At 44.7% G+C, this 23,048-nt stretch overlaps 1 long non-coding RNA gene across 3 annotated transcripts in view; it reads left to right on the top strand.

The window, feature by feature from the left end:
• The window catches only part of LOC128322241 (uncharacterized), a 106,877-nt gene that overhangs the window by 55,045 nt on the left and 28,784 nt on the right, over window positions 1–23,048 (top strand). The window contains exons 2-4 of one of the 3 annotated variants that reach the window (XR_008305618.1): window positions 2,908–3,034; window positions 8,687–8,771; window positions 9,244–9,352. This is a non-coding gene — a long non-coding RNA (uncharacterized LOC128322241). The remainder of the gene's footprint in view (window positions 1–2,907; window positions 3,035–8,686; window positions 8,772–9,243; window positions 9,353–23,048) is intronic. The other 2 variants (XR_008305619.1, XR_008305620.1) reach the window with 2 other exon arrangements.

The following is a 23,048-nucleotide window of genomic DNA, read 5'->3' on the forward strand; positions in this document are numbered from 1 at the left end:
GCTACCAGCCCTGGAGTGGGATGCCTCTGTCACATCCCTGAAGGTCTCGTCCACATGCCCCTCTGTCTCCCTGAGCTTCTCCAGATCCGCCACCTTGGTCTCGAGGGAACGGATTTGTTCCCTGAGAGCCAGGAGCTCCTTGCACCGAGCACACACCCATGACTTCTGCCCATGGAGCAAATAGTCACACATGTGACACTCTGTGAAATACACAATATTCTGCCTATATTCTATATTCTGCGACGATATCTATAATAACAGCAACAACATTGATAATAAAATTCAGCCATCCCAGGTCCTTGGGAAGGACTCGATGTCTGGATAAAACAAACCAGTCAATAACACTTGTCTGACTGTGTAAATAAATAGTAATACTAATAATATCATTAGAAATTATATTATCTTGTTATAAAACTGTAATGATTATGGAGATGGATTATGTGTGGAAGGGTGGTATAATAAATTGTGGTATCACACTGTTAGTAAAAGGCAGATTTTATCCTCAACATAACATGGTCACCATATCTTAAGAAGGACATTGTAGAACTGTAAAAGGTGCAGAAGAGGGCAACCAAGATTATCTGAGGCCTGGAGCACATTCCTTATGAGGCAATGCTACAGCATCTGGGGCTTTTTATTTTGGAAAAGAGGCAGCTACAAGGAGACATGATAGAGGTGTATAAAATCATGCATGTAGAGAGAGTAGACAGATATTTTTATCCCTCTCACATAACACTAGAATTAGGGGTCATCCCAATGATCTGAAGGCCAGGAAATTTAGGACCAAGAAGCTTTAAAAAGGACTTAGACAAATTCACAATGACAGATCTATCAATGGCTATTGGTCTGGTGGCTATAGGCCACTTCCAGCCTCAGAAGCAAGATGCCTCTAAATACTAGTTGCAGGGGAGCAACAGCAAGAGAGAGGGCATGCCCTCACCTCTTGCCTGTGGGCCTTTCAGAGGCATCTGGTGGGCCATGTAGTGAACTGACCCAGCCAGCTCACTTGGGAGGAATTATCGCTGAGTCACCCCTCCACATTACTTGGTGAGCTGACTGGGTTTATTATTTAATTAAACAGGGAATCTTGGTAGATTGTCTCACTGCCACCAAGCATTCCTTTATGAACGGAGATTACAATGGACTGGAATCGGAACGCTAAAAATTCCAGTATTCTCTCTTAATTTGCTAGCAGGCAAATATAAAATAGTGGTCCCAATTATATATGTTTAAGTGAGGATGTAGCAGGCTTTACAATCCTTTTGAGGCTGTGCGCACTAGAAGCTTCCCCTCCCCCTCTCCCAGATTCAGTCAAACACTTTGAGAGGGCTTGTAAAACAGAGAAAAACAATTTATTAATTTACTACCAAAAACACTTAGGCTTCAGCATATTGGTTGCAAATAAAAGTAGCTTGATGGTGACAAGAGTTTTTCAAAATGCCCAGATGTTCTCAGGCACTCTTAAAGTAATTAGTTACTAGGTTAAGGTTGAAGGTAGTTAGTTACGAGAAGATACAAAGCAGATACTTTGGTATACAAAGTAACACACACAAAGGAAAATAATTTCTAACACAAGTCTTATTAAAATACTTTCACCTAAGTCTAAATGTGTGAAGCCATATGCCTTGCCTTCCTTTCTTTGGACCTCACCAGGACTCAGGTGAGACCAACTCCCTGCAATCCCTGACTCCCCAGGGTCTTACAAAACTAACTCTGAAAGAACCTGGCAAGACTCCATTGCTCCTCTCTCACCTGGGTATCCCTTCTTCTCCCCAGAAGACCCTCAGAAGCCCTTTCATCCCACCCAACTTGTTAACCGATTGGGTCATGACCTAGGGACTCCAGTCTGTCAATCAAGGTCAACTGCTTTTTCCAATTAACTCTATCAGTGCTTGCTGGCTGGCTGGCTGCCCACTAGAGGCCACTGTGTTAAACAGGATATTGGACTAATTGGGCCTTGGGCCTGATCCAGCAGGGCTGTTCTTATGTTCTAATGAAGCCATTTTCCAGAACTCTGACTTCAGAATCCTCAGTGGACAAAATGGCTGATCTATGCCCTTTGTTGATTTTATCCTGTTATGTGGATGTTGGCCTACATGATGAGGAAAATTATTCAAAGTAGTTCCTTTTCCTTGTGGGCTTCTGGTTAGCCATTTTGGGAAACAAGATAGTAGACTAGATAGACCTTTAGTAAGAACTTGCAGAGTTATTCTTGTGTTGGTATGCTGCCCTGGGAGGTTTGTTGTTGTTTTTAACTGAAGATGCAAGCATAAATATAAGTCAGAATAAGGCTGGGATTGTCATAGATTTTATATTTCCAGTGCCTGGAATAAAACAAAAATAACAAATGCGTGCATACAACTTAGAAACTGAGACAGGTTAGCCCATTCAGACACCGATTTACAGATAGTTTGTAATATTCCTAACACTCCATTGAAATTGGCAGGGCTTAGTATTGGGTGCATTGTATCCCATTTGGCCACATGTGACAAGTAATCAAGTAATAAAACACTTATTGATTTGATTTTAAGTTTCACTTGCATTCAAAACAAAACTTTTTTTAAAAAAAACAAACCTTTTCATTAGCCTTCTGTTAGCCTCATTAGCCTTCTGGCTTATTAAAAAATGTTCTGCTGTTGCTATGACTGCTGCTAAAAATTATAACTAGTGGTCAGGGCTTCATGCAGCTGTGAGAATGTTTCAATATTCTTTCTGCAAAGGTCTGCTGTACTGCATAGGGAGTGCCTTTGCCAGTGCTGCAACTCTACAAGGCCCAGAGGTGATGGCGTGGTTACTTCAGATATAACTCTTATTGATAGCATTCCCTTATCATTTGAATATTGATATAATTGCCATATAATGCCACATACCTACATACAATAAGTAGTAGTTGTTGTTTTTTTACAGTGGTGAAAACTCTGGCCAAACCAGAATGGTTGAATAAGCCTGAAAATTGGTGGACTGTTCTGCCCAACTTTAATGAGCCCCTGTAGCATGCAAATGCAGAACTGGCAAGGCTGTTGCAGTCTACAAGGTATGGACAAGAAAAGGATGTCAGAGAAGCTGGGGACTGACAATGGATGAGGAGATCTAGACAGCAATGGAAGAGCATGGTAGGATGAGTCTACAGTAGCTCAGGAAGTGTTGAAGGAATTGATGTTAAGAAGTAGCACAGGAGGAAAGGGAAGACACTGGATAGAGAGCAGGAGGCATTCCTATGGATAAGTCATATAGAAGTGGTGGTGGTAGTAGTAGTAGTAGTAGCTGTGCATGAATGGTTAATCCCAAACGAGTTTGCCCCGTACTGGGCCTGGCTCAGAGGTTCAATCATGGACCTAACTGGGGGTGGTTCGGGCCACGATTGAGCCAAACTCGGACCGATTTGGGCAAACCAGTCTGGGATAAATAGGGGTGGCCGGGCAGAGGCAGAGAGGTGGAGAACTGCTCTTACTCTGGCTGGCACAGCTGCCAGTCCTGCTGCTTGCCCTCCCGGTGCCCCAAGCACATTCCCCCCTCCTTTACTGAGGCGCTGGCTCAGCAGTGTCTCGGGTCCGGCCTCTGTGCATGCAGTGGAGGAGCCCCTGTGGAGGAGCCTCTGCCACATAGGGAATGCATCTTTACAAATATCTCCTGAACCAATTTCACCCAGTTCGGTGGCTGAACCAGACCGGACCCAGTTCGGCCATACAAAGACCCCGGCCAGGCTAGGTTGGTTCGAATCTGGTTCAGATTTGAACCGAACTGGCCAACCCAGTTCTATTCACACCAGTAGTAGTAGTAGTAGTAGTAGTAGTAGTAGTAGTAATAGTGGTGGTAGTGGTGGTGTCACATACTTGGATGTGTCAAGTAGTGGATGTGCCACGTACTTGGTGGGGCAGGATGCTGCGGGCAGGACTTTGATGTATACCTGATATAAAAATTCTCAGAGAAGAATTTTGGGGAGCATATATTTTACAGCTACAATGTCAATATGTTCCAAATTATTATCCACTCAGTTTCTGAATTGATTAAAATGTCATTTTTCAAACTGAACCTTAGTGTAGGGAAATTGTGACATGCTTCCTTCCCTCAGATTATATTGATGGCAGGGAGAACAAATAAATCATTCCAGTTAACATTTTGTGAACAATTAATAGACAAATATAGCTTTTGTAGAATCCTTGAACTCTGTATGCAGGCTTCAGTGTGGCATCTTGGCATACACCCAGCTGCTATCTCCACCAGTCTCTGCTTCAAAAATTCACAAGGGTCTGGAAAGCAGCACAGCAGGGCAGCTAAGCCTCTCGGATTCTTCAGATTAGCATATTCATTGGGCACTATCAATTATTTATGCCACTTGCATGAAAACATACAGGTCAAGTTACAGTACATCTCTGATAATACTTATTCAGAAAAGAGTAATATACATATTTGGCTTCATTATTTATTACATAAACTTTACTTCATAATAGAAATGGTAATGGTAATTGAACTAGATGACTCTCACTTGTGCACCCAAATTCATAATTCACATTCAGCAAAAGATACAATAGCAGATGGTAAACTAGCCCTAAAATTTACTTCCATGCACTATCTAAGAAGGTGTGGAAGTTGTTTCCTTAGAACAGTAAATTCCGTGTGTGTGTGTGTGTGTGTGTGTGTGTGTGTGTGTGTGTGTGTGTGGTAGCCTTGCTTTTCAGGTCTTAGGTAATCTAAAGATATAGAAGCCCTTCTCACGATCGGTGAGAAGGGCTACCCTCTTTTGTGGGGAGGAAGCCCGAAAGTGCTTACCTCCTAGCAGATGATCACAGCACAGTCCCTGGGTGGGCAGATCGCCCAACCAGACAAACAGCGGCTCCCCTGTGGGCTGCCTGTACCTTGCCACGCTCGACGGCTCTTGGGGTCGGGCTGAGGGAAGCACCACTGTGGCGCCCCATCCCTTGGAGCCCCAATAATGCACTGCATGAGTGTGCCCTGCATTACTGAGAGCCCCCTCCCAAGTGTGTTCGCCGTGGCTGCAAGCAACCATGGTAGACACACGGTCAAGTAACCTGTGGCAGGCTACCTAAGAGGGCTTGCCATCATGCCACTGAAGCTATTCTCACAAGCAGCAAAAACCGGGCTGGGCTTCCCTAGCCTGGTTTTTGCTGCTCGTGAGAATAGCTTCATAGACTTCTAAGTTGTAATTAAGTAAACTAGAAGTCTTCAACCAAAGTACTAGCTGCTTAAAAATCAACATGTGACATCCATCCCCACCACCACATATTTGACATTCTTATCTTCCCTCCTTCCCAGGGTTTCTGTACCACAATACAGAATCCACAGGTGGCAGAATTCCCCTGACAGAATCTAGACTCTAGAAATCTTCCTGGCTGATGTTTCCCAGCTCCCAAATATTTCTTCCCTGCCCAGTTTCTGCCTTCCAGTCATACATAAATGCACCTCATGTGCTCCACTCACCCATGGTTTACTTAGATTCCTGCTGCTGAGGCCACTGCCTTCTTTGTCACACTTCCTTTAGCTGTTGTATTTCTTGACTGGCTTTCTTAGAACTCTCCCCTCCCACTACGGCATGTGGCCCCCCTGATTTTTCTTCTAACCTATGTCTTTAATTCAGGTCTTGTGTGGTCTCTATGTTTTATTCCCCACCCCATACTTAACTGCCACACCACTTTAACTAAGTTGGGTCTTGAAAACAGACAAAAATACAGACAAACAGAAATACAGGCCACTTTTGGACAATACGTCAAGCCGGAGGTAAACTTGCCAGAGGTTCGACTTTGTGATCATCCAAATGCATGAAACCACAGTTTTGTCACCCAAACTCAGGTCAGGTTTTGACCCCAAACCATAATTTGAACCTTTGGTTTGTAGTGGGTTTCACTGCTTGTGTTGTCTGAATTTGTGTTTACGTCTGACCTATGATCTTAATAAAGCTGTTCATTCATGCATGCATTCATGCAGGCATGCCACTGCTGTAACTTGGGTTCTGTGCCCAAGCTGCTCCCACTAACATCGACATCAAGAGGCTGTCTCAGAGCAGCCCCAAAATGTGTCAGTTCTAGGGTGATGGCATTTTTTTCTGGCCACCCCTCAGAGGGTGCCTCACCCACTGCCCCACCCACTGCCTTCTCCTTTCTCCTCTCACCACTGCTTGGCAACAGGGACACCACATCTCTACAGTTCCTGTATTTAAAGGGAAACAAATGTATTGGAGACAGAAGCTTTCCCCTTCATCTTCTGTACCTCCCCTGTTCCTTGGCAAAAAGGAATCGGAGGACAAAATGGAGACTGCAAGATAGGTCTCAGAGAACTCATTACTGCAGTGCCTGTTGCACAAACACATTGATTCCCACTAATAGTAATACTTGAACACATTTTTGACCACACACATCTCAATCGGTCTCAGTCCCCCCACCCCACCCCATCCTTCCACCATAAGGAACCTCTACCTGCAATTCCTATCGGAAACATTGTGACAGCTCCCAACTGAACAAGGAGAATAGCACATGTGCAGGGAACCCTATCAGTTGCCTAACACCCAATCTATCACGTCTGCTTGGGGGGCCATTCTGTTAAAGGTGTTCCATGTGTTGTCTGGCTGGGCAGCACTACCATGGGTGCATTCCATGGCTATACATTATCTGTATATTTACTGTGGAAGTGGACACAAGTGTTACCTCTAATTCTTTCTATATAAATTCTTGTATATAGGGAGGTCTAGGAATGCATAGTCTGGCTCCCTCTTTATGAGGCATCTCAGACAGGTGTGGTAGAATGCATTCCCACAAAGGAACAGCAACCATGAAAGGGACAGCCCTTATTTGGAGTGGAGCATGCAGCATTCCCTTCATTCGTTTTCCTTCCTAAGAACCCCCGCCCCCATCAAGCTAAAACAGAATGGGTGATTGTGTAGGGTGGAAAGTCCCCAACAGGCATGGGTGGGTGCAGTCAGTCCAACTTTAAACAGTCAAGGTGGGAAGAGAGAATCCTCTCCTCCTAGGGGGTGGGGAGAAGGGGGCCCCAAGTCTCTTCCTCCAGGAACATAGGAACACAGGAAGCTGCCATATACTGAGTCAGACCACTGGTCTGTCTAGCCCAGTATTGTCTTCACAGACTGGCAGCGGCTTCCCCAAGGTTGCAGGCAGGAATCTCTCTTAGCCCTATCTTGGAGAAGACGAGGAGGGAACTTGAAATCTTCTGCTCTTCCCAGAGTGGCTTCATCCCCTGAGGGGAATATCTTGCAGTGCTCACACTTCTAGTCTCCCATTCATGTGCAACCAGGGCAGACCCTGCTTAGCTAAGGGGGCAAGTCATGCTTGCTACCACAAGACCAGCTCTCCTCTCCAACCTCTACCTCTCCTCTCCTACCACTCCTCTCCCCAAGTGGGGAAGTGAGTTTGTCTTTCCCCAGGGAGATTAAATGAGGACCCCCACAAGGGGAAGGCAGGGATCTTCATATTAGTAAGTAAACTATCATTTTTTTCTGGCTGTTTATTGAAAACCGTGGTCGGCAAGCCAGCAAGAAGAGCCCCCCTAGAAAGAGCCCCCATGCTGCTCTCAGGCTGCCATCCAATGGCAGGGTATGCTTCAGCACCGAGATGGCTAGTGGGGGGGTGGGGTTGGGAATCCCTATCACAGCCCTTTTAAATGCAGCGACTGCAAACGAAGTGTGGGAACCCCCACCCCCTCCTTCATAGTTTGGATGCACAGAACGCGGGTCACTCCTCTTGACCAAAGGTGGAGGCAACATGGCTTCATGAGGCACTGCCTTTCTGGGCAGGTAACATCTCCTAGAAAACCCATCAGCAATAAATCTGCATGAGATCTGCCCCAGGCTTTTCAAGCCACTGCCCACCTCTAAGGGTGGGAAGATGTGGGGCTGCCATTGACTGCTGCCACCACTCTCCCCACTGTGAATATGGGAAGGAGTCAGTGACCTGGAGCTGGTCATGGAATAGCAAATCTTATTCATCACATTTTTATCCCACTTTTCTTTCAAGAAGATCAGAAAAGCATATCTCATTATCCCTATTATTTAAATGTATCCTCACACAACCATATGAAATAGTGTGAGGAAAACGTGACCTGCCCATGGCTCACCTGGCAACTGGTAACTAAGCGGAGATTTGAATCTGCACCTCCCCACTTCCAAATCCATCACATTACCCACTACACCATATGGCACTCAGCTCTGCAAGTAGTAATGTTTCTGCTATTTAGATAAAGGTGTAACCTATTTATGAAGAGATGTCAATTTAGAATGTGGTAGAAGATTTTAACACACTGGAGAATCTAACGATAAGATCACATAACCTGCCCCAATTGTCCTTCCAGAAATCTATTTGCATTGAATTATTAGCTTGGAGGCATGAAATATTTCTGAAAGATGATTTAATTTCACCAGGAGTTATTGGTCTGTGCTTGGAATAGAATATTGGGTTCTTTGGCACATGATTAATTGGGATGTGATGAATAGTGTCAGATAAGGAAGTTGTACTTGGCATACATTAATAATATTACAACATAGCCATTTGTTCTGCTGCAAAAGGACTAGTGACATCTGGGAAACAGAAGAAAACCCAAGGGCATAATACAAAACAAATTTACGATAAAAACTATCCAAACCACAGTTCAATCCTTTTCTTAGATTGTGCCAGATGGATGCGGATCAGTGGATTACTACTATATCCCCTTATGCCAACAGAACAAAACATTACACCATCATAGCGGATTTACACCAGTGACCGGTTATACCAGCAAAAGCCCTATGCTAGCAGCCCACAGTTAAGGTAAGGGCAAAAAATGGGCACAGGAGGGAATGTGATGTGGAGGCAGGGGGTGGGGCTTACTCAGAATCCTATGCATCTCGTAGGTCAGTTCCACTGCAATGCTAACATATCATTAAGCCAACAAACCAGGTATTAAAAGTAACAACACTCCCAGAGCAGTCAGCTGAAGGCCCCAGGTGATATGTAGCCACTTCAATCACATTGATGGATAGGATTCTTGCTAACTCTATCACCATCATGGAGCAGCACCAGAGATAAAGGAAGCTCAACAAGGGAATACAGATCCCAGCTACTGAGTCACGTGACAAGAAGCCACATCATTCTGCCCCCTATACAAACAGGAACTTTGGTATTGGGGACCAAGTAAGTGAAAGGACACTTGGCAGAAAGAGAGCATGTTTCATGAATAATAAACAGCCAAGGCTAACAACCAATGCTGGAAGGATTGATGGATAAACACTTCTGTTCTTAGATAAAGACCCCAGATATGAACACCCACCAGAAACCTTGACACCACTGCTCGACTCACCAGAAACCTCAACACCACCATCTGCAGTTGTAAGGACAAGCATCCCACACAGGTAAGCAAGGGAGGAGAGATTCATCACCCGGCCATGCCTGCTTTCTCAATCATTTCATCTCAACCAGCGCCGATCAGAGATACTGTCTGTTCCTATCTCTACTCTTTGTGCCTATTGCCTTGTCGCTCCAATAATTACAAATGTCAGCAACATCACTTGAAATCTCTAGCTGAAATTAAGCCATGAGGACAGTGGAAAGAAATCTAAACTGCTGTACCATGGGCTCTACAAATGGTGAGCAATGCAGCATATGTCTCCGTTGTCCCTAGTTTGTGTGTAATTTTACGAGTCATTTTCCTCACCACTCTTGCAAAGTCATCATTTCCCACAATGTGTCCTTGCTGTTCTGGATTTTCTTGCAAAGCCACTTAGAGACTATTGTGGCTTCTGCCAGACTAACCGTGAAGAAAGCAGCTGCTTTTACTCACTCAGGGTGGATTCAGGGCCAAATTAAACACACAAACCACCGCCAGGATATACAGTGCTAACATACAGGCACTGCATATGGTTGGGCAACGCATATGACAAGGACCTTTTAAACATTATGCAAACATTATGCACTGCCATAGTTCACAGATTTTCAACAGCAGCCACATGGGTCCCATAATGTTTATCCTTAGACAAGTATTTTTTCCTCAGTATAATATGATACTGTTTGACTAGTCTCCTGCCAAGCCAGGGGGCAAGTCCCTAGAAGCACTGAAGCAGAGGGCAGTCCTAGCTAGGCCCAGCCCAGAAATACCAGATAGCAGCAGAGTTCCCTCTGTTGTTCTCAGCAGAGAAAACCTGACCTGGAAACTTATCACATAACCTAGACCAGGGAGTCTCAACATTGGGTCCCCAGATGTTATTGGACTTCAACTCCCATAATACCCAGCCCCAGTGGCCTTTGGTTGGGGATTATGGGAGATGAAGTCCAATAACATCTGGGGACCCAACGTTGAGAATCCCTGACCTAGACTGACCTGTTAGAGGGGTGGCCTGCTATCCTATAGTTCTCAACTTTGGCTGAAATTTTTTGTAGTGGTGGAAAAGCGACATCAGTGCTTGACATTCTTCAGGTTTTCATTCTTCATGAAAAAGAATGGGAAGCAGTAGCCAAACACCCAGAATTCCACTGAGGCAAATCAACAATTTATTAAAATAGGACTTACAATATCTTTTCTGATACCTTTTCTCCTAAAAGGTGAATGAGAGCAATATGGAAAATAGCCAATGACTCACATCTGCAACATGTCAGAAAATGAGGCTCTTCACATGGTCGAACCCGCTCTCCATGCAAACCCCCTTATGACTCTTCACACTAATCATGTGAAGAGTCTCATTTTTTCATCACTAACCAATCTGACATCACCAATCACTAGCCCATTGCTGGGTGAGCAGATCGTCCATCCAGATGAGCTGTGGCTTTGCTTGGGCACTCCTGCGCCCAGCCGTGGCTCGTCCGGCAGCTCCAGGAGTCAAGCAAAGGGAAGCGCTGCCATGTGGCATTCCCCCAACCACAGCCCTAGTAATGCACTGCACAAGTGCATGGTGCATGGTGCATTCCTGGGGTGCCCCCTCCCCTCTCCCCCCTCCCTGAGTGTGTCCGCCACAGCAGGCACACAACCAAAAAATGGGGTTAGCGGAGCACTCACTCCGCTAACCTCTTTTAAGGGGGAGGGCATTTAGGCGGGATTGCTGCCGGGAGCCACACAGCTCCCGTTGCTGCACATGAGCAGCAGAAACCGGGTTGGGCTCCCTTAGCCCAGTTTCTGCTGCTCGTTTGGATCACCTCAATATGTATCAGTTATGTGTTTGTCAAGTGAGCTTCCAAACCAGCTTCAGGACTTCTCCGCATGTTTGACTTATACGTGACCATTCAGGCATTATTGTGCCTTTGGTCATTTCCCCCCATAAGCAGCAATATTAAAATCACTTGATGTTAAATCATAGTAAGGCTGTTGACTTTTTAAAAGTAAGTTAAAGTAAACTATTGCATACAAGAACAGAAGCACACTTTTCAGAAAAAATAAAATCTAGTGACATCCTTTTCTCAACATGGAAATAAATTATTATTATGTCTTTCTTTTTTCAAGATAGGATTGCCATCAGATGGATTAAGCAATTCCAATTAGGCTTACATAATTTTCCATTTAGAAATCTATAAACAGCAATGATACATACAAAAAAGAAAAAATATATCCTTCTGTATTAATGTGTTTGTGTGTGTATATTCAAAATAAGCCCCATTCCAATTGCAAAATGTTTTTCTCCTGATCTCAAATTATAGTCTGGTTTAGAATTTTTCTATTTAGGGTGCATTCATTCTGGACATCAGTGTTAAAGAATTCATTAGCTTTAATCAATTATTTAAACAAAATTATTAGGTTTTTACAAAAAAAAGTGGTTAAATAATCTTTGTAATCTTTTTAAAATAAAAGAACAGCTAGAAAAATGATTAAATTAGACATTGGTAATTCAGTTAATAATCTTACTACATTTCTTTAGCATAGATTTTATAACTATTCTCCTGACATATTTTAGCCTCTCTTTCTCCTTGATTAAAATTATGCACCAATATATTGCACTGCAAAGCTCTAAGAGCTATTGCTAATTATAATTCATTAAATATTGATCAAATTAAAGCCAAATGGCTTGAACGCCATTCATTTGCCAGGCAACAAAAAATTAAGAAGTCCTATCATGCTAAAAAAGGATTAAAAATTTTACTGCCTTTATAAATAAGCAAACTAATAAAAGAGAAAATATGAATTCTTTATAATAGTTATCAGCAAGAAAATTCCCTTATTCACATTTTTTAAAATGAACTGTTACAGTGTCCTTGTGCCAGCTACCACAACTAACACTTGAACTAGAAAAACTGGAAATTATTTTCCAATAGGGAACTGCATAGCTATTTGCATGCATGCATGGTATTTCCATTTACCAGTATGGAAATAATTTGAACTGAATGGGGAAACCCTTGGAACTAGGAACCTATATATGATAACTTTAAAAGTTGGATCATATAACGCTACCTCATAGCGAATTGGACCATTGGTTTACCTAGCACACTGAATACTCTCCCTGGCAGCAGGCTTTTCAAGTCCTGTGATCATGGCCTATCCCAGGAATACTAGAGACACCAGGGATTGAAGCTGAAATCTTATGTGCTCTGTGTTATGCCCCTCTCTGATGTTAAAGGTACAGCTTTCTCTGTGCTTCTCACAGAGAGAACCCACTATGGACTCAGACCAGTAGCTGAAGAAACAGAATGTGCAATATTCACAAGCAGGAATATGCAAAACATTTCAAGCTCAAAATGGGTCATTTCGAGTGTTTCGAGCTCAAAACAAAATGCCCTTAAAATAAAAGGCCTATTTGGAGCTTGAAACAGAATAACCCCAACTTGAAATGTTTTCAAGTGTTTTGAATGTCATTTTGGCAGGCTGTTCTTCCCTTCTTATTAGTTTTCTGGCACTGGCTTCTGATTGCCTTGCAATCGCCTCGCTTCTTGCTTGGCTTGTTAGTATGTAAATCAAGTGTTGGCATGGGCAACTGTGTCTCCATTAGCCGGGAGGAGGGAAGGGGGACACTTTTGGAGGGAATTTCAAAACAATGTATTCAAAGAGACTGGGAGGCAGAGAGAGTGTCTTTATATCTCTCTTGAAGAAGAGGATACATTAAGACAGGAGAGGAGGAAGGAAGGTTTGATTTTGTGTTTTTCTTTTATCAGCACTGAGTATAATGCTGCACTACCTATTGCTGCTATAACTATCTGGTTTTGCTGCATCTCAGATTGACAAATGCAAAACTTGGGTGCCTACCTGCCTTCCTTGAGATGTGGTTTGGTCTGTTTGTGAGATGGTGTTGTGGTGTGAAATGGACAGTGGCAACAATCTGTATAATATTTCTTGGTGATTGCTGTGATGAGCTCCATGTGACTAACTTGTGCTTCACTCACTGCTCTGATCTGCTCTGCAATCTGTATACTGCATTGCAAGGTGTACTCTGTCAAAATGTGGCTGAAGATATGGTTCTAGTTCAGTTTATGGCTATGCTTACTGGCTGCTAAGGGTGCTGCTGTAGTAAGTAAGTATGGAGTAATAATTGTGTGTGAGAGAGAACAACTTGTACCAATGATGTTACTGCAGCGCAGGCACCGTGGCTGGCAGTGGATTCTGGGTTAGTTATTCCTTTTTGGCCAATACTGGACTGTGTGTTTGGCAAAATGTGTTGTTCTGTGGTGTTCTGTGGTGTTCTGTGTTGTAGTGTTCTGTGTTGGGAGGGACTGTGTGCTTCTGTCATGCAGTGTTTTTCAAGGCACCGTTGCAAAGACTTTTGCACTCTGCTTGTATCAATCATAGAGAACAATGGGAAACTCAAAACACCCCATTGTTCCCCATGGGTAGGTCCTAGAGATAGCAAAGTGGGTTGGGTGGTATGACATGTAAGGTGCTACCTACCACCCAACCCACAAAAGAAATGCACAAGCAGGCAATTTTTAACAAATTTACCCAGTGTCCAACCCACCATTGCCTCACCTCATTTCTCAGTTGCTGTTCTTTGTCTCTCTCTCCTCCAAGACCCCTTTGCCATCTGGAAGTGCCCCTTGACATCCAGGGGTATCAGTAATGGTACTTGTGTCTGACTGTTAAAATGTCTTTGCCCTGCTGAAGACGGGTGATCAATGTTGAAAAGGCACGATCATACTGAGCATGTCCCCTCTAACATCATAGCCAATAGTTGCTGCTTTACTGTCACCTTGCCCACAGTCTGGCAATGTGAGCAGAACAGAGCTGGTTGGGATACAGCCTGGGCAGACTAGGAGGAGGGAAGGGTTCCTCTGTCCAGAATCTGGAGATTGCCAAACTGAAGTTGATCAGCCATCTGCTGCATGATTCTTGGCTGCACAGATTAACTGCAGCTTTGTGTCCCCATGGTTTGACCCATGTCCAAACAGGGCCTGTGTTTCAAGAACAAACTCCAATTCAACATCCACTTCATTTCCAAGGGGTCCATGAATGCTGAAAAGCACAGTGTAGTCAGTGCAATCGTTCTCTTAAGGACTGAAACATCCCAAGAAATGTTGGTGTGTGTATATTCAAGACAACAGAGTGTGAATATTCTGTGTTTTCAAGTCCCAACCCAGCCATTTGCAAAGGGGAAAATATGAATAATTGTAGAATGACATTAGAAGTGATGTTCCTTGAACACTGTACTAGTCTGAGAAGAGGAGTAAATCCTGGAAGGAGAATATTTTCCTATCACACTTTTTGGAGTGTCCTTCCTGAAGACATTTACTCTTATCCAGAGACCTGTAAAATACAGTAGACTGGGCCTTCAAGTGGTACACCTGCATACTCAGTGGGAAAGTGTTAGAGACTGAAGTTCTAGAGCACCTCACTAAATTCCAGATGTGATTATCTATGATAAAATCCTTGAGGTTTCTTATGGGCTACTTGTGAAAATATCCTGTGGAGAGAAAAGTGCACATTGAGGACCAAATACTTCTGCTAAATGAGTAGCTTAATGGCCAATATTTCCTTGAGAGACTGCAGTATTAGGATAACATTCTGCAGTTCTATAAAAAATTTAAAACAAAGATACACTGTACATTCATTCTAATGGAGCACATTCATTAATGGCCTACACGAAAAAGCACTCACATTACCTGCATGTCACACTCAGCAGGATGTATACGATAATAATTTCTATAACCAAACATGATTCCCCATTAAATTAAATGTAACACATTTAATAGTGGTTTGTATCCCAGCTATTAATTTCTATGATGCTGTAAAACTGAGGGAAAATAGCGACAACTGTAGGATTAGTGAGTACATTTTTTGAGCTGGATAAGGATATTTTCATGCTATTCAAAGCAGAGGTGCTCTTAGGACCGGGCCATGAGAATCTGGCCCAGTCCTCTGCCAGCTGGGGGAGGCCTCCGATGCCCCCTCTCTCCATGATGGTGGCAGCAGCCACTGCAGCAGTCCCCAGCCCAGCAATTTGTGTGTGGCACATGGTGTGCACGCCTTCCAGGTAGTGCCAGCGGCAGCCATCTGTGCAGGCTGCTGCCACCACCGCAGTAGACTAGTGTGGATGGGGATGGGGCCCCTCAGTCAGTATGTTTATGGGGCTAGGGCTGCGCCACTGCAAGAAGGGCAGCTCTTGAGGAGTCCGTCCAGCAGCAGCCTTGGCTCAGAAGTCTGGGTGTGGGAGTGGGGGAGGCAGGGAGGGAAGCCTACTGGCTGTCGCCAAGCTGCATTGTGTGTGTGCTGAGTCCCCGCTGCATCCCCACCCAAGGTGCTGTCCTTGTGGGAAGTGCTAGCTTCGATCAAGGGCACTGATGCTTCCTTCCAGCTGATTGGTGCTTGGCGGTGCCCTCTGAGGAAATGGTGGTCCTCGCAGCAGTGGGAGAGCGGCAGGCTCAGCTGGGTGCTGCTGGGCCCAGCAGAGACCATCGTGTGACTCTACAACCTGCACCCCTTCAGCTCTCAGCAGGTGGTGCCCACCAATCAGGAACTGACACTCTTCTGATGCAGCTAGGATGCCCTGCTAGTGGCTTGCACGTCAGGTGCCAGCAAGATGGAAGCATTTGCTGTGTGCCACCCAGAGCGCTGCAAGCCGCTCAGCTCTTTTAATACACTGGGCCAGGTGTGGTGCATGACTTACAGCAAGACGAGTATGTGCATGCGGGATTGGGCTATAGTGGGAATCATTTGTTTTCTGAAAGTGGGCAGGTACGGTTAAAAAAAATTTTTTTAATTAACCCTTTCCCCAAACCCCCATAGGATCCAGTAAGGAAAGGTTAAAAATTGTTACAAATCAACCACTTGCCCATTTCTTTTGTGGAGTGGGTGGTAGGTAGCACCCATCATTCCCTACCACACAACCCACTGTGGTGTCCCTGGGAGCTACCCATGGAGAACAATGGGGTGTTTCAAGTTCCCCCTTGTTCCCTATGGCCGTGCACACATTTTGCAGCCCTGCCTTCAAAAGCACTGCATGCACACAGAAAAAGGTAATCTGTCCCCCCTGACAAAGAACATACATTTCAAAGACAGTCCAAAGATGACGAAAAACAGAATCACTGACCCAGAATCCACTGGCAGCCACAGTGCTTGTGCTGCAGCAACATCACTGGCACAAGTTGCTCTCTCACACACAGTTATGACTCGTCCTTGCTTTCCAGCATTTCCAGCTCCCACAGCAGCACCCTTACTTAGCAGCAAGCAGAGCCATAAGCTCAACTAGAACTTCAGCCACACATTTTTGAGTGAGCACGCCTTGGAACGAATGCTGATTGCAGAGCAGACCAGAGAAGTGAGTGAAGCACAAGTTATTCTCAAGGCAGCAATGGAGCCAGACACATAGGAAGTCAACGGTGGCATGGGTGCAACACACCAGTAGCAGCCCCTAGGCACCTTAGCCATGCCCCTGCATGTGACGTCAGATGCAGTGGGCATGGTCATATGCAAAAATGGGGCTGCATACCACATTCGCAAGGTTATTCAGCCTGCACTGGGTTTCTAGTCTGGCCAGGAGTGCCTTTCCCTGCCTTGAAAGGCAAAGAGACATGTTCCCAGTCAGGCTGGGAACCCAGTGCTGGCTGAAGCATCTCACTAATTGCGCTGTGTGGCCCCGTTTGTGAGAAGCTTCAGGCAGTGCAAGGTTCCCAGCCTGACTGAGAACACATCTTTCTGCCTTTTGAGGCAAGGAAAGGCACTCCCTGGCCAGGCTGGAAATGCAGCGCTGGCTGAAGCACCTTGCAAACGGGTGCAGAGCCCTGTTTCCACACATGGCCATGCCCCCTGTGCCTGAGGTCAGATACAGGGGGGTGGCTAGGTTGGATGGAGCTCTTTAACGGGGAGTGGCAGCCGAGTTCTTTAGACCCGTGCACCCAATTGTGGCTCTGCCCCTGCAGGGAACTCATCACAGCAATCCCCAAGAGATATTACACACACACACACACACACAGAGAGAGAGAGAGACTGTCCATTTTTTGCAACAACCCTGCCTCGAAAAACTCTGCAGAACAGAAGCATGCAGTCCCTCCCAATACAGAACAACACAATTTTGCCATACATGCAATCCAGAAATGACCAAAAAAAAAAAAAAAAAAAGAATCACTGACCCAGAATCCACTGCTAGCCACAGTGCCTGCACAGCAGGAACATCACTGGCAGAAGTTGCTCTTTCACACACAATTATGATGCCCTACTTCAGCATTGCAACAGCTGCCACAGCAACACCCTTAGCAGCCAGCAAGCATAGCCATAAGCTGAACAACGATAGTCTCAAGTTAGCCTCAAAATGTGGTCTGCAGCCACATTTTGACTGAGTACACCTTGCAATGCAGATTGCAGGGCAAACCAGAGCAGTGAGTGAAGCACATTAGTTTCAAGCCCAGACATGGAGCTCATCATAGCAATCACCAAGAAATATCACACAGATTCTTACCACAATCCACTGAGTACACCTTGAGGAGGTGGTGGCTGATGAGGCAGTGGCCGACACAGCTCCCCATGCAAGGACCCTGCTGATCCCTGGCATGCTGATTGGCAGTGCCATCTGGGACTGAGTGTCCACTCCCAGCCATGCTTCAAGGCATTATTTTTATTTATTTATATACCTCCAATCCAGGAGGACTGATACCAGCTTGTGATAATGCAGCATGGTCCACATAGCAACCATGCTGAAACGCAACTGGTGACCACACATGCACAGAGGCCATATGCGTGCTGGCGTCATGTGAGGGCAGTTGACGAGAGCATTGCCAGCACACATAGATTGCAAGGAGGAATACCGCCAATTCAGGAAATGTTGGTGAGCAATGGAGGAGCAGATAAGTACCTGCTCTCCTCCATTTTAAAGGTGCGAGGGATGTGTTTCAAATCGAGCTTTGAATCATGATTTTGTGCACAAAGCACGGCGGTGATGAATTGTTGGAGACATCTTCTGCTGTCTCCCTCTTGTCCACCCATCCTTTTATGTGTTTTTCTGCTGAGGAACACGCAAGGTGAAAAACATGCAGGAGAAAGCGGGTTTGCTCCAATGTGGCTCTGTCCTTTTAAATGCATCATCATTAAGGGTCTGTCCCTTTAAATGCATCATCATCTTTAAATGCATCATGAAGCATCAGCTCTGCAATGCTGCCAGCAAGGAATGTGGGCACCCTAGAACTGACACATTTCTGGGCTGCTGTGAGTGGACCTCTCTATGGTTGGGAAAGGAGCTTGTGCACAAAACCCAGGTTATAGCGGCAGCAGAATTCAGATGAAATAACAGTGCCTTCGCTCCAGAGTAGTGCAGCAAAGAGAATTGGTGCAATCAGTGGTCTAACAGGGTCAGAAGGGGCCCATATTCAATAAATGAACATATAGGGAATTCAAGTTTTTTTGGCATGCCAATTTTTTTAAAAATTTTTATTTTTTGGTGGTGGTGGTGGTGGTGGTGGCGGCGACGGCTTCCACCACCAACACAAAAACTCCCCATTGCAAATTCCCCACACACAAATACCCCCCTCTCACCACAAGTGTTTAAAAGTCTTTGTGGCACCATGCCACTCTCTCACTCTCTCCTTCTCTTGCTTCTCTCGCTCCTGTCTCTCTCCTGCCTGCTGGCCAGCTACCAACTGGCCAGCCAACCACTGCTGGCGCTTTTGAGCTGGCTTGTGCAGTGGTAAGGGGCAGAATCACCTATTTCATTTGAGAGAGGAGCCCTAACCAATTCAGACCCTTACCACCATTCAAGTTGACTGAGAGGCGACAAGAGGGGGGCGGTTGGCAACAGGTGAGGAGCCCCTGGCTCTTTGCTGTGTGGCCTGTGTTCTCAGAACATGTCTGCCCAACTAAGGTTACGTCCCTGGGTGCAACATAGTCATAGAGGCCTAAAGGCATTCCTAGGAGTGAAGCCAACTTCTGGCTGAGCAAGGAAGAACCAGTGCAATGAAATGTGCAGATCAGAGCAACTGCACCCATGCACATGGAAAGGAGCAATTTTAAATTATCTTCTTTTCCCCATTAGGCCCACATTTTTAGGTAGCACAGAGGACTTCCTGGGGAAGGGGAGGTCAGTCATCAAAATGCCTCTTCCCTAGTGCACTGGTGAAGTTAGTTGGGAAGTTCTGTCAGCCTGCTGCTCTTACTACACTGTTGCTTCCTTGCTCTGTGTGTCAATCACTGAGTATAATGGACAGCCCTATTTCCAATCTGTGCCTGATGAGGGGTCTGAGGCCTAAGTACAGACCATTGTGCATTTGTAGCAGAAGCAGAAGCAGGGGTATAAGTAATTGTAATTGCAGGCAGTTTTCAAGCTTCAGGCCACACGGTTCCTGGTTCAAGATCTGGATCAATCAAGAACTTTTGTTTCATCTTAGCCAAAATTGTGTTATTCTGGCAAGAAAGCTTATTTAAATCATTCCATTCATATCCTCTTTACCTGCCAGCCAATTATGCCTTCTAAAAATACTGCTTTCTGCTCATTTATAGGCGTCTAGTTTAAGAGTCTGGTAGCAAACAGGTAACAGCCGCTAAATGTTCAAATTATGTAGCCATTTACAGATGTGAAACGGCAGACAGATCTGTTAAGCACTTTGCTAACACTGTAATTTGAAAGTATTCCACACTTGCATGTCCATAAAATGACATTATCAAAACTTTCTGCCATTCAGCACTGCTAATACAGGCAAATCCAGCACGGTAAATTTGTTAATGCTGCCAAATCCAGGCTGCTGCTTCAAGCGCTGCTTATCTCCAATGCACAAAATGTTTACATTATCATCCCTTTCTGAATTATGTCCCATTTTTTAATATCAAGCAAGGTAAATGCATCAGTGATTTTATTTTTAAAGCCAGATGATTTGTGTTTCACTCTAGGAATTGGGCAACTAGTAATTCCAATCCCCTCAAATTAATCCATCATACCAACTTACATGTGTTATATCATTGTTTTACACATCTGTCTTAAATACTAGAATGTTACACCCCCCCTCACAAGTAGATTACAGCAGACCCCAACAGCTGTAACTTCAGCAACCACAAAATTAGAAAATCTATAGAGCAACAATAGGAACATAGGAAACTGCCATATACTGAGTCAGACCATTGGTCTATCTAGCTCAGTATTGTCTTCACAGACTGGCAGCAGCTTCTCCAAGGTTGCAGGCAGGAATCTCTCTCAGCCCTGTCTTGGAGAAGCCAGGGAGGGAACTTGAAAGCTTCTGCTCTTCCCAGAGCGGCTTCATCCCCTGAGGGGAGTATCTTGCAGTGCTGGCACATCAAGCCTCCCATTCATATGCCACCAGGGCAGACCCTGCTTAGCTATGTGGACAAGTCATGCTTGCTAAGTCTTAAAGAAGACCTACCCCACTCGCTACATGGAACAATAAGATTTGTTGCATTTATGGAATATTTTTCATGTGCATCATACCCACAGGTATTCCCCATGTAGCAGCAGAGGAGCTAATGCTAAGAGAGTATTGACTTGCCTGAAGCTACTTATGGAAGTTCATAGCTGAGGTGAGATTCAAAGTGGGTACTTCTGGCAGTGGCAGCTCAAGACCTCTGGGGACCTGAGGCAGGGTGCCAAATGTTCCATCCCTTGTGTGAACTTGCCACCCCTCTTTCCCTTTCTTTTAAAGCTGGGGGCAGAAGGGCATCTTTTCACCTCATTGGTGCCCCAATAATCTGCTCTCTGAGGCAACTGCCACCCCTGACTTCTGGCTCACACTTGTAGCCACTGTGGTACTACAACAGCTCACAAAAACACATGGGGAAGGGGTTACCAAAAGCTCCGGCTGCACCATGGTGATAGTCTTTGCCGGTACTGAAACATGATATAAAACTGCATTTTCACTGAAAACCCTTCCCATGTTGTACAGTTTCACCAGTATGAGTTAAAAGCAGCTACATCCACATAAATGAGGCTTGTTCCCCAATTTTGGTGAACGAACCTGGACCATACCTGAGATGATTACATCAATGAGAGCCAGCATGGTGTGGTGGTTAGAGTGCTGGACTAGGACCAGGGAGACCCGAGTTCAAATCCCCATTCAGCCATGAAACTAGCTGGGTGACTCTGGGCCAGTCACTTCTCTCTCAGCCTAACCTACTTCACAGGGTTGTTGTGAAAGAGAAACTTAAGTATGTAGTACACCGCTCTGGGCTCCTTGGAGGAAGAGCAGGATATAAATGTAAAAATCATCATCATCATCATCTTGCCACATGCTGGTGTAAGTGGAGATGAAAAGAGCATGAACCATGAACCAGAAAACCTCTACATCTTGCCTTAGCCATGAACTCACAGGTGTGGTCTTAGGTGAGATAGTGTTGGTTCTCAGCCTCAGCGCCATCTGCAACATGAAGATAACAATATTGGTTTATCTTATGGGATTGTTGTAATGATTAGCTGGATAAAGTATGCAACAATCTACACCAAAAAGGGCTATACAAAAGCTAAGTGTTATTAACTACAGCTGGGATGCCAAGATGCAACTTTAGCAATACTTCTTGCCATAATGAGACTTTGGCTAAACTTCTCGGGGATGTGCATCATCAAAACCTAAGTGAGAAAGTAGATACTCTACATATTATATAGGTAGTATTGGCGAGTATGCTGTTCAAGGCTCGTCAACAACAAAAGGGTTCTAGTAGCTACCTGTTGCCATCTCTCCCCCACCCCAGGACCCAGGCTGGTGAAGAAGCAAGATGCAGGCATGTTAGTAGGAACTTTTAGAAGGCTCTGAGAAGCAAGGGATGTGCAAAGGAAATGTGTGTGAGCTCAATCAATGACAAACAGGGAAAGAGGAAGAAAACATGGGGTAAGGTCTGGGAAAGGTCAAGCGCTTCTCTCAGATGTTGATATATGTACATGGTACTTTACAGACTTATATAACAAACAAGACCATTCCCTGCCCTGAGTAGCTTACAATCTACATTTCAATAGAAAGACAAAGGTAGAAGAGGGGGGAGAGGAAAAGGGAAGGCACAAGTATCAGGGAATGAATATAAGCAGATGTAGGTACACAGAGTTAGGCTTCATTGCAGTAGAAAATAGGGATCAGACCAGGGGCTTAAGCCAAAAATAAATAAATAAAATCAGTAGGAAAGCTAAGAGAGTGCTTAACTGGCTACCATTGAAATCAATGGAGTTTAAAAATGCTTAAATTTAGCTGTGTGTTGTCCCACATTAAAATGCATTATTCTAGAGAACTGAAGTGGTTACTTACTTTCTGGACAGTTACAATGCACAAATGCACTTCATATTTCTGTCACTTGGGGATACTTACGCATCTGCTAGGTAGCAGGTGGTTTGCAAGTCATTATAATTTCCAGTTCTGCTGCTGACAGCATGTGTAATTTGACTGAGAAATTACATGTTTAGCATTTTTCCTCTGTGTCCCATTAAGATTAAACAATGCTACTGCAATATGCTGTCCCAAGCTGTACTTGGCCAAATGTGTCAAACCTTTCCTGTCTTATTCATTGTAGTCTGGGATTTTAGGCCGAATTCTCACTGAGGATGTAAACCTGGATCTGCACTGAATACTTCAGTTTGTAGTATTCCATTATTCAGACATAACTGAATACTTTCTCAGCCTGGCTAGGAACACCTGCTAGTGAAATGAAGGAATTAACTAATTTAAAAAGCAGAAAGTAATTAATTTTTTAAAAGCACGTGAACCTCAAGAATCCATGGACATATGAAG

This window comes from Hemicordylus capensis, chromosome 4 (genome assembly GCF_027244095.1).
Source record: "Hemicordylus capensis ecotype Gifberg chromosome 4, rHemCap1.1.pri, whole genome shotgun sequence".
Taxonomy (NCBI): domain Eukaryota; kingdom Metazoa; phylum Chordata; class Lepidosauria; order Squamata; family Cordylidae; genus Hemicordylus; species Hemicordylus capensis.